General features: G+C 43.8%; 1 pseudogene; it reads left to right on the forward strand.

Annotated features, from left to right (window-relative positions):
• Nucleotides 1–663: 663 nt before the first annotated feature.
• LOC147421880 (uncharacterized) lies at nt 664–6,609 on the forward strand (annotated as a pseudogene).
• Nucleotides 6,610–9,578: the final 2,969 nt, after the last annotated feature.

Raw genomic sequence — 9,578 nt, forward strand, 5'->3', positions numbered from 1 at the left:
GCTTCAGGTAGGTCTCTCTCTCTCTCTCTCTCTCTCTCTCTCTCTCTCTCTCTCTCTCTCTCTCTCTCTCTCTCTCTCTCTCTCTCTCTCTCTCTCTCTCTCTCTCTCTCTCTCAGAAGGCCTCTCGTGACGCTCAGCCAATCAACTTCCAGTTTCTGATCACGCCCGGGTTGCAGATCTGCTGTACTTAGTTCTGCAGACGATGATGTGGGCATCCAATCATTGGGAAGTCAGGAATCGCATTCCAAGTTTTGACAGGTCATAATATGCTGCATTCCACGTGCTGAAAGGTCATGGTCTCCTTCATCATGCATTCCCACTGCTGATGGGTCAGCTTCTAGCTAATGAATTGCCTCATGGGCCTCTGAAGTAAAGCGTCAATCTCCTCCATAGTGAAAAAGCGTTAGTTCTCACTTGGTTCTCTCTCTCTCTCTCTCTCTCTCTCTCTCTCTCTCTCTCTCTCTCTCTCTCTCTCTCTCTCTCTCATAAGGCCCATAAAGGCATACGTAGAGGCAATCATAATATATCAAATGCAACATGTAAATACCTCTATTGATACGATGCAGTCAAAGGGGAATCGCCTCTTTTTTGAGTGCACGTGGCTCTGCAGATATGGTGCTAGAATGTCAGAACCTGAGAATTTCCCCTCAGTGAGAACTCAGTATGTCCATTGTACTCGTCGCTCATGATGTGATTATGATGCAAATATGGAGTGATGGCAGAAGAGTTGAAAATCTTGCAGGAAGTAGATCTCAAGTCTTGTGCTCTCCAGACATTGTCGATGGCGATGCATACAGATGCTCTTGATGTTTGTAGAGTTTCCAGCCTTTCTTTCAATTTTCCTTTCCCTGCCAGCACACTTTGGAAGTATATGGCTTGACCTCCTAATTGCCACAACAGGGATGATTGCGTCTCTCTGATCCCCATACTATCAGGGCTTTCATTCACAAATTCCACATGTGCCACATGATTGAATGCACATTGCGATTGATGCATCTCTTCTGAAATGTGAGCCAAGAGCGTCTCTTTGCCGAGCCCAACTTGGCCCACTATACCCACTAGACAGAGTCGTGGTGCCCTAAAACTCAATGCTCCAAGGTTTTTGGCGATGATGCAGGGTGTGGTAGTAGCGTTGGGGCAATACAATCTACTGCATGTTGTCGGTAAGAGTAGTTGGAGGACCTTGAGGGCCATGGAGAACACAGATGGCGTTAGCAGGCCAAGGCTAGTCACATCGCACAACACTACTAGCAAATCCCTCTTATCAACTCTAATTGTTTGGTTGGTGATTCCTCGTTTCACAATGTTGCCAATTGTCCTGTAGATCTTCAATACTTGCTAGTGCATCTTGCATGGATAACTAATTTGATGTTTTGAGACCATGTCCACCTTCTGCAACGTCTAGGAGGGGAGAGTTATTATGCACAGGTAGGGGGTGTCCATGCTGAGGATAAAGGGGTCTCACTAGCAATTATAGCAGCTATGTGTGTATGTCCACCTTCAACTACCTTACTCAGCTCATTTCTGCAGGCGCAACTACTTATGGCCTAACTCTACCGTGTTTCATTGCAGACAGATCAAGAGAAACTTGGACGCATATCCTCTACATTTGCAACGGTGACATATTCCAACGTGCAATGAGTACAAGGTGCCACATTTTATTCTTGAACGCTGAGGACACAGTAAAAAGGAACACACCAAAAATTGCATGCTGCCGTGGGAATGGCACGTTCTCTCGTATTATAAAAATTGGGGAGGACTGTGAAAACTTCCCCGTGTAGGGACACCAACACGTTTTCTTTTTTTTTCTATAACATAAGAGATAAAGAACACATACAAATAATGAGATTACTCTCAGAACCTTAAACATTGTGCTATTACTTTTCTAACACTTCATACTTATTCTTTGCAAGGGACATACGAGAAATCAGCAACCGCTTGCCTCTTCTCAGTCCGAAACCCCACAACAGCGCAATCCAGCACCAGGTACATAGTTGTTTCAAACGCTTGAACTATTCGCTGCTTAGCCGTGACTAGTAACTAAATATCACAAGGTTCTGATCGCACTGAACCATTAAGATTGAGTCCGACTGAAGCCTTCAATGGACCATCAGCGAAAGCGTAGGATACACCTTAGTAGATCGAAAGCGAGACATCACACTTCAATCAAGAAGAAGGCTAGATTTCTACCATGCTCACAATCATGGATTGATATCGTCAATTTAGTACACCGATGGAGTTCAGAAATAGCAACGACATTCAGACCTTTAAGCATATGCTTTGTTTGTGGTGTAGTTTTCATCCAAAGAAGTGCCTCTTTTCATTGTACTCAAGCTCCAGATGAGACATCGGCTGCAATGTTCGCTAGCAGTCTACTGGTATCCAGCTTAGAGGCTACACAAATAGAAACACAATGGGTGCAGTGCTCCGCTTGTGAGAACTCAAGTGCACGTCGCAGATATTGTGTGCCGTTACTTCCAGAATTCACAAGAAGAATACTGAACGGAAATCAACTTCACATACAACTATTGAGCGTCATTGACATATCTATCAACGCCATCTCAACAGTGACAACAATTGCACGTGGTACACTAGACAGACGTTCAATATTAGATAATCCTCTGCTGTCATGGAGTAAAGAGCATAGAACAACCTTCACAGAGCAAGACCTAGCTACATCACAAGTGGCAGACATACTTGCATTCAATCTTGAGAACAACTTCGTACTACAGAAGTACATGTCAATGGCTGAACGACCAAATAAGAAGCTTGGCCTCTGCATACTAAGTCAAGATAGTGTGAGCAAGATCATTCAGCACCAACAAGACAACGCACCGTTTGCACTGATGGCGCAGCTTGACAAGAGTTTGATGTTTGCTATCATCGAAAACATCGTTGAACCAGCCAGGAGAAGAGCATTCACCGCTATCGATACTTACGAATTTGCTTCTCTGCAGCTCCGTGGGCGTCAACAATTGCTTGAGAGAACAGTTACTTTCAAGCCCAATGGCATGCCTGTCGCATCAAGCTCCGTGAACGACATCACAATAGAGACGGCAGCGTTTCCATTCATGTTTCCTTTCGGGAAAGGCCAATATGATGGTACAATCAACTTCAGTATATATGTAAAGATACGTGCATCAACTTTGTTCTTTGTTTACACGCTGTACAAGCCATACCTGCTCATAATGTACCAAGTAAAGCAGGCTCTTATGTTGGCTAACAATACACACACGACCTTGTTGCAAAGGGACATTGACAACTACAAGAAGGCCAATCGTACAGCAACTGACGAGGACACTGTGAGACATGTGCTTCGGTACAGCACCCCTTCCAGCATGCCAAGCTCCTGCTCGTGGCACCGCAAGAACCTAAAGGACTTGATAGCAATGGTGGACGAATGGGGAATGCTTGATTTCTTCTTGACTTTCACTTCCGATGAGGTCACAGACACAAGATGGCCTGAGATTGACACGATCGAGCTAATTGCACATCATTCGAACGCCTCCTTCACTTGGACAGACTGCCCGTTCGAATGCGCCCTCACCTTCCACACTAAATTCCAAATGCTTATGTCCAAATATATACTTGCGAAAGGTGTGTTGGGCCGTCTGCAACACCACTTGGTTAGATATGAGGTCCAAAATAGAGGATCACTGCATGCTCATGTCATATTGTGGATGCATGAAGAAGACAAAGAGCAACTATCTACTGAGATAACTGCATACATCCCGCAAGAAACCAGCACTGTGGTTTTTCCAGAAGTGAGCCGCCTCCGACAACTCGTGCTCAGGAAACAACTTCACAAGTGTCGTACAAGTTGTTACCACGGTCAAAGAGATGGAGTATGTAAACACAGTTTTCCATTTCATGCGCAGCCAAACCCAAACCCAGTCTTCAACGAACAAAATCACAGATGGCAATACTTCAGGCCCCGGCATGAAGATAGAAATGTCGTACCATACCACCCTACACTGCTTCTGCTATGGGGTGCACATATGAATATAGAGCGGGTCACCAATTCATCATTGTCCTATTACCTCCTGAAGTATGCACTCAAAACTGAACCAATGGGCCATCTCAACATCCGCTCAGAAGATGCAGAGCGCTTAGGCCTAGGTGGCCTTGACACTGTGAAATTGAAGCTGATCTCAGCCTCTTTACTGTCGAAGCCTATCTCAGCAACAGAAGTGGCATTAAATTGTTTGAAAATCCCAATCATTTCAAAGAGTGACACTGTCCAATACGTCGACTCATCACCCCCGGCACTACGACAACGAATCATTTCTCACAACAATGATGTCGTGCTGAACCTTGTTGATCTGTACTGCGCACGACCACAAAGTCTGGAGAATCTTACGTTCTACGACTTCCACAAGAATTACACAGTGACGAAGGGAAAAAAAGGGAAAAAAAAGTATTTCAGAGGCGAACACCTACGGCCAATCGCTGGAGCGGCAACACCGACTGGTTCGTTTCACAGACTTCCACCCAGGGCATCATCCGAAGGCTTTCTTTTACAACGTGCTGCTAAAGAGGATCGCCTTCAGAAACGAATCCCAGCTGCTCTCACCGGAGAACACGTCCAGGTCATACTATCTTGAGTGCCAACTTAGAAATTTGATACTGACAGATGAGGACCTTGAGATGTACATCACAGAGTATACACAACGAAATATGCTCACGACAGATCAAACACACCAATTTCAGAATATGATACTACAGAAGACATCCTCAACAAAGGCTACCTCATTTCAATCTCCAGATGTGCAAACAGACTACGAGCAACAGGACACGACTTCTCGTATCTCTGCCCTTCTAAACGAGCTTCAAAACGTCCAGAACGCGTCACTGACATCTGAACAAGCAGAGATCTACAAGAAGCTCACAGCAGCAAAGGGTGGTCTGCATGTGATCACAGGCACTCCTGGCAGTGGCAAAAGCTTCCTCATAAGATATATCACAAGCCAACTCATAATGCAAGGGAAAACTGTCACACTCGTTGCTTCGACTGGTGCAGCGGCCACGAGGTTAAGCAGCATTGCAACAACTGTCCATTACCAATTCAAGATACAGATGCGCACACAGCAGTATCCCCTATCAATCTCCGAAAATGATGACAGATACGTCAGTATCAAAGAAGCAGACACGATTATCATAGACAAGATTTCTATGTTGACAAAGCAAACTTTGGATCTCATAGTACGACAAATTGTGAATGTCACCAATGGCACACTGCTAGACCCATTCAAAGATAAAAAGCTCTTCTTGTTCGGTGATTTGGCACAGTTGCCGCCGGTATGCAGGCATCAAAGTGATCATTGCTACTCATGCCACATTACAAGCTCCACTTATTGGTCCACTGCTACTACGTACATTATGTCTTGCTCAGTGCGCCATGCAAAAGATATCTCTTTCATAGAGTTCCTCAATACAATAAGAGTCAGGCTCCCCACAAAGAAAGAGATCCACGATGCGCTCGGTGACCGCATCATAACGCAGGATCAAATAGAGCAACACATGGATAGGAATATGACAATCATTTGCACACACAAGAGTGACGCTCGGTATTATAATAACCTTCTCTTTGAACGCTTCCATCGGCATAGTCACATCATCTGAATCGGCCTCAAGACAAACGCACACAACGTCCCTGAGCTCCAAGCATGGCTTGAAGATCCCGACTTCCATGCAATTGACAGAATAGCAGAAGGAGCAAAGGCACTGATAACAGAGAACATAGACTTAACAATTGGAGCAGCCAATGGATCACTATGTCGCGTAGACGAAATCCTCCAAGATGAAGAAGGAGACGTCAAAGCAATCAAAGTCACACTCGACACATCCAAACAGGAACTTACGCTTCGACGTTCCAAGCATAGCAGACGGACATTTAATGGGCACTGGTACCATAAATCCACATTCCCACTAGCTCTCGCCTACGCTATGACTGGACACAAGTCCCAAGGCGCAACAATCAACTCCAACGTCTTGCTCATTGTAAAAGAAGTTTTCGCCCCTGGCCTTCTATACGTGATGCTATCACGCGTCACTGAGCGAACCCGGCTACATTTACTAGAGCTACCTATGCCAAAGATGTTCACACCATCTAGATTTTTGAACTTCTAGCCAGGTATGTTTCCTACGCCCTCTTCAGTATCAATTCCTGTTTCTATTAAACATATGAAATCGCCTTGTAACTGCCTTCTATATAAAGCAGGAAGTTTTGTTTAATTGCTTGTCTTCTCTTCTGTGGACTTCTCATGTTCAATATGTTGCACTGCTGAGACACCTTCCCTATCACCCCTGCTCACTCTGATCCACCTTCTGTAAATTTACTACTCTTCCCTTTTTCACTTCATTCATTTGTGTTTAAACGTTTGTCAGATCTTATGCTTCAAAAATACTGCAAGATGTCATCAAAATAATTTTTTTTACGTGCAGGAAACTGAATCAGACAATGGATCACAACACGGTACATTTTGCACGCTTCTTTGATCTTGCATCTGCCTGTGTATACACATGCAAATCAATCACTCGTTTTGTTGTACAGCTCTTCAAGCAATACACGAACAACGCAAAGGAAACGCAACCAGCGATACAACCTAAGAGATTTTACCTCACGACTAAGCAAATGAGATTGGCAAACTCAGCAGGCGAGAAACCCCATGCGTATATTGAGGGGTTCCATACTTTTCAAGAACGTCGCAACTTCATGAATAAGTGCGACGCAAGATATAAAGCTCTAGACCAAACGATGGCCACACCAAACACAGAAAGGATGACAACAGGTACTATTAGAAAAGGAAAATATAATGCCTTCTATCTGTCGTGCTAAGAAGCTTGCTCCTACATCCTGCAGGTCTCATGAAGCAAATACTTGAAGAGCTTGATATCCAGTACGAGGATGATGAGATTATCTTGCGTAATGTTGAAGCACAACAACTCCTCAACACAAAAATAGAAGGAATTACATTGTACACGATGGAGCAGCTGCGTTTTGGTTACAACATTGACTTGGTTGAACTTTCAAAAGCTACTCAAGAAAAATGTGTCGCTATCTTGACAAATTTCATGACTTCGGCAAACCACACGCACGACGCAAATAATCCACCTATCAAATCCAGAAGGTAGCATGGCACTACAGTGAACACAAGGCAATAAATTATGGACAACCAGCCTCCCCATACGAGCCAGTTGCAACAGACCAAGGCAAGTATGGATAACAAGTATCACTAGCTTCCAATCACTTCTCCGTAGCAATGTCATTTTTTTATTGACCTAACCAATCTGGAGGTACTGCAGATTTAGACACTCATCAACAACCAGAGACAAGCATCGGCCTTCCACCCCAAAAAAGGCAGCGTCGCGGGAAGAATACATAGTCTACAGTATACGCTGCACGAAGAACGATAGGAGATATATCGGAGTTACGAATAACATCCATAAACGCATTGGCCAGCACAAGCGCAATCCTTCAAATAGAATGCGAGCGGACATGCAGACACACATTCCTTTCGAGGACAATTTTGAAATTACCACTTTAGCAACCAGTACCAATATTCATAAAGCTAGAAACTTAGAATATTTCTATATTAAACAACACAAGACAACAACTGCATTAGGTTATAACGTTTGTTCTGGACATCCACCAAGGTTGAGAAAATATTATTTTTTGAAAAAAAAAAAGAAGGTATAGCTGTGAACTTCTGTCGTCTTCATTTCATTGTTTTGTTCACTGTCTTTGTCACATAACTTTGATCATTGCCTACAACAATGTCTTTTTGTTTCCATTCAAACTATGGCAGACATGAAAACTTATCAACTGTTTTGATTTGAATGCCTTTTCTTTTCAGTTTAGAATGGGTAGGCCAATTCCAGCTGATCTGATTGAGCAGCAGCCAGAATTTGAGATTGCAATGTACAAGTTCCAATACTGTCTTTGTCCTCAAACACTACATGCATAAATGGAGCGAGTTCATTCCATGGCCAGTTCAACCACCTACCCCATGGCATCCACATTACATCACCTGGGATACACTCAGTCGACAAATCACCATCGACATCGCCTTGCTGGCTAGTTGCTTCACAAAACACCATTGTATGTTGTTCGTACAGATCGCAGACGTGCTCGGCCTACTCATGACCATAGAATTAAATTACTCTAACGTGGTCCCCAGCCACCTTCAATCAGCTAAACAATTCGTTTCGCGCTATTTTTCTGTCAACCAGTTTCCCACACGCGCAACTCTGAAGAGCATCTTACCGATATAGTCCTCCTCCTCTTCTCCACAGAAGATTTGTCCATTTCATTGTAAAGAAATCATTGCATGCTACATACAATGTTCCGTTCATAATTCCTCAACTTTTTGGCATACTATTTTCATCAAATCGTTTCAGTGACTTACACTAACTTGGCGTAAGAAGATTTGTGCAAATCAAATAATATGTGCTCTCTCTCTCTCTCTCTCTCTCTCTCTCTCTCTCTCTCTCTCTCTCACCTTTCATTTCGACAATCTTCTTTACGGATCTATACTCTTGTTCAGTGCTTGCTGCTCTCTAATTGCAGTCGCCTTGAAGGCTTGTACCAGTATACAGGCTGACGAAGCACTCTAGTTGATTACAATTGGGCGATATATGCCCTCTCTCCCCACAGTTGTAACACATCACATTATCACCTCTATTCCTTTGAGGCCGTTCTCCTTGAGGTCTTCTTACTTGCTGTTGGATAGCTTGCATAGCAAGGTTGAGGTTTCCTATTTGCTCTGTCAATCTTTGAATGTCTTGGTGAAAGGATTCTTGTCCTCTATTGTCCACTCTTGGAGATTCTACATGGATTTCCCTTTCAACATGCATATCCAAGGGCAAAGGCTCGACCACATTATTTATTGATACATAACCATCCCTTTGATGTACATTTGCTTCTCTTTCCCTATTTGCCATTTCATGCCTTCTCACCTTCTTTCTCCATTGCTCTCTAGCAACCTTTACTGCCTCATTGTAGGTCCCTGGGTCCTTGAGCTCCACCTTGTCTCTAATGCTTTGATGTAAGACAACCACAAACCTATCTTTCTTCAAAAAGTCAGGGGGCATTTGATTCTCTTCAAGTACTTTATGATCTTTCTCCAACAAGCTTCAAACCTGTTTATGTGCACATTGATGTCTTCATGTTCTCCTTGTTGCAGCTTGCTTAGCTCTCTCCACAAATACTCAGGATCATCCTCCTTCTCAAACTCTTCTCTCAAGGCATGAGAAAGAAGATTCCAATCTCCCTTTACACCACCTTCAAGCCTATCTTCATACCATTCACGTGCTTCACCTTCAAGTAGCAAACTCACCAAACGTACCTTGAATGCACCATCGTTCCTATTGCTCTTCAATGCAATCAATTCGATCCTTCGGATGAACTTGTCCACATCTTCTCCTTTCCCACCCTTGAAGACTTCATACCCATCTCCCGCCATAGGCCTTGAGTTGATCTTCAAATGGATGCCAATCTGTAGATCAAAACCCTGTTAGAAGGATTCTCTTCTCCTCCGTGGGGGCACCAGTTTAAGTGTGGGATTCGGGGGTTGGCC

Source organism: Adiantum capillus-veneris, chromosome 27 (assembly GCF_014529385.1).
Source record: "Adiantum capillus-veneris isolate H3 chromosome 27, ASM1452938v2, whole genome shotgun sequence".
In the NCBI taxonomy this organism is placed as follows: Eukaryota; Viridiplantae; Streptophyta; class Polypodiopsida; order Polypodiales; family Pteridaceae; genus Adiantum; species Adiantum capillus-veneris.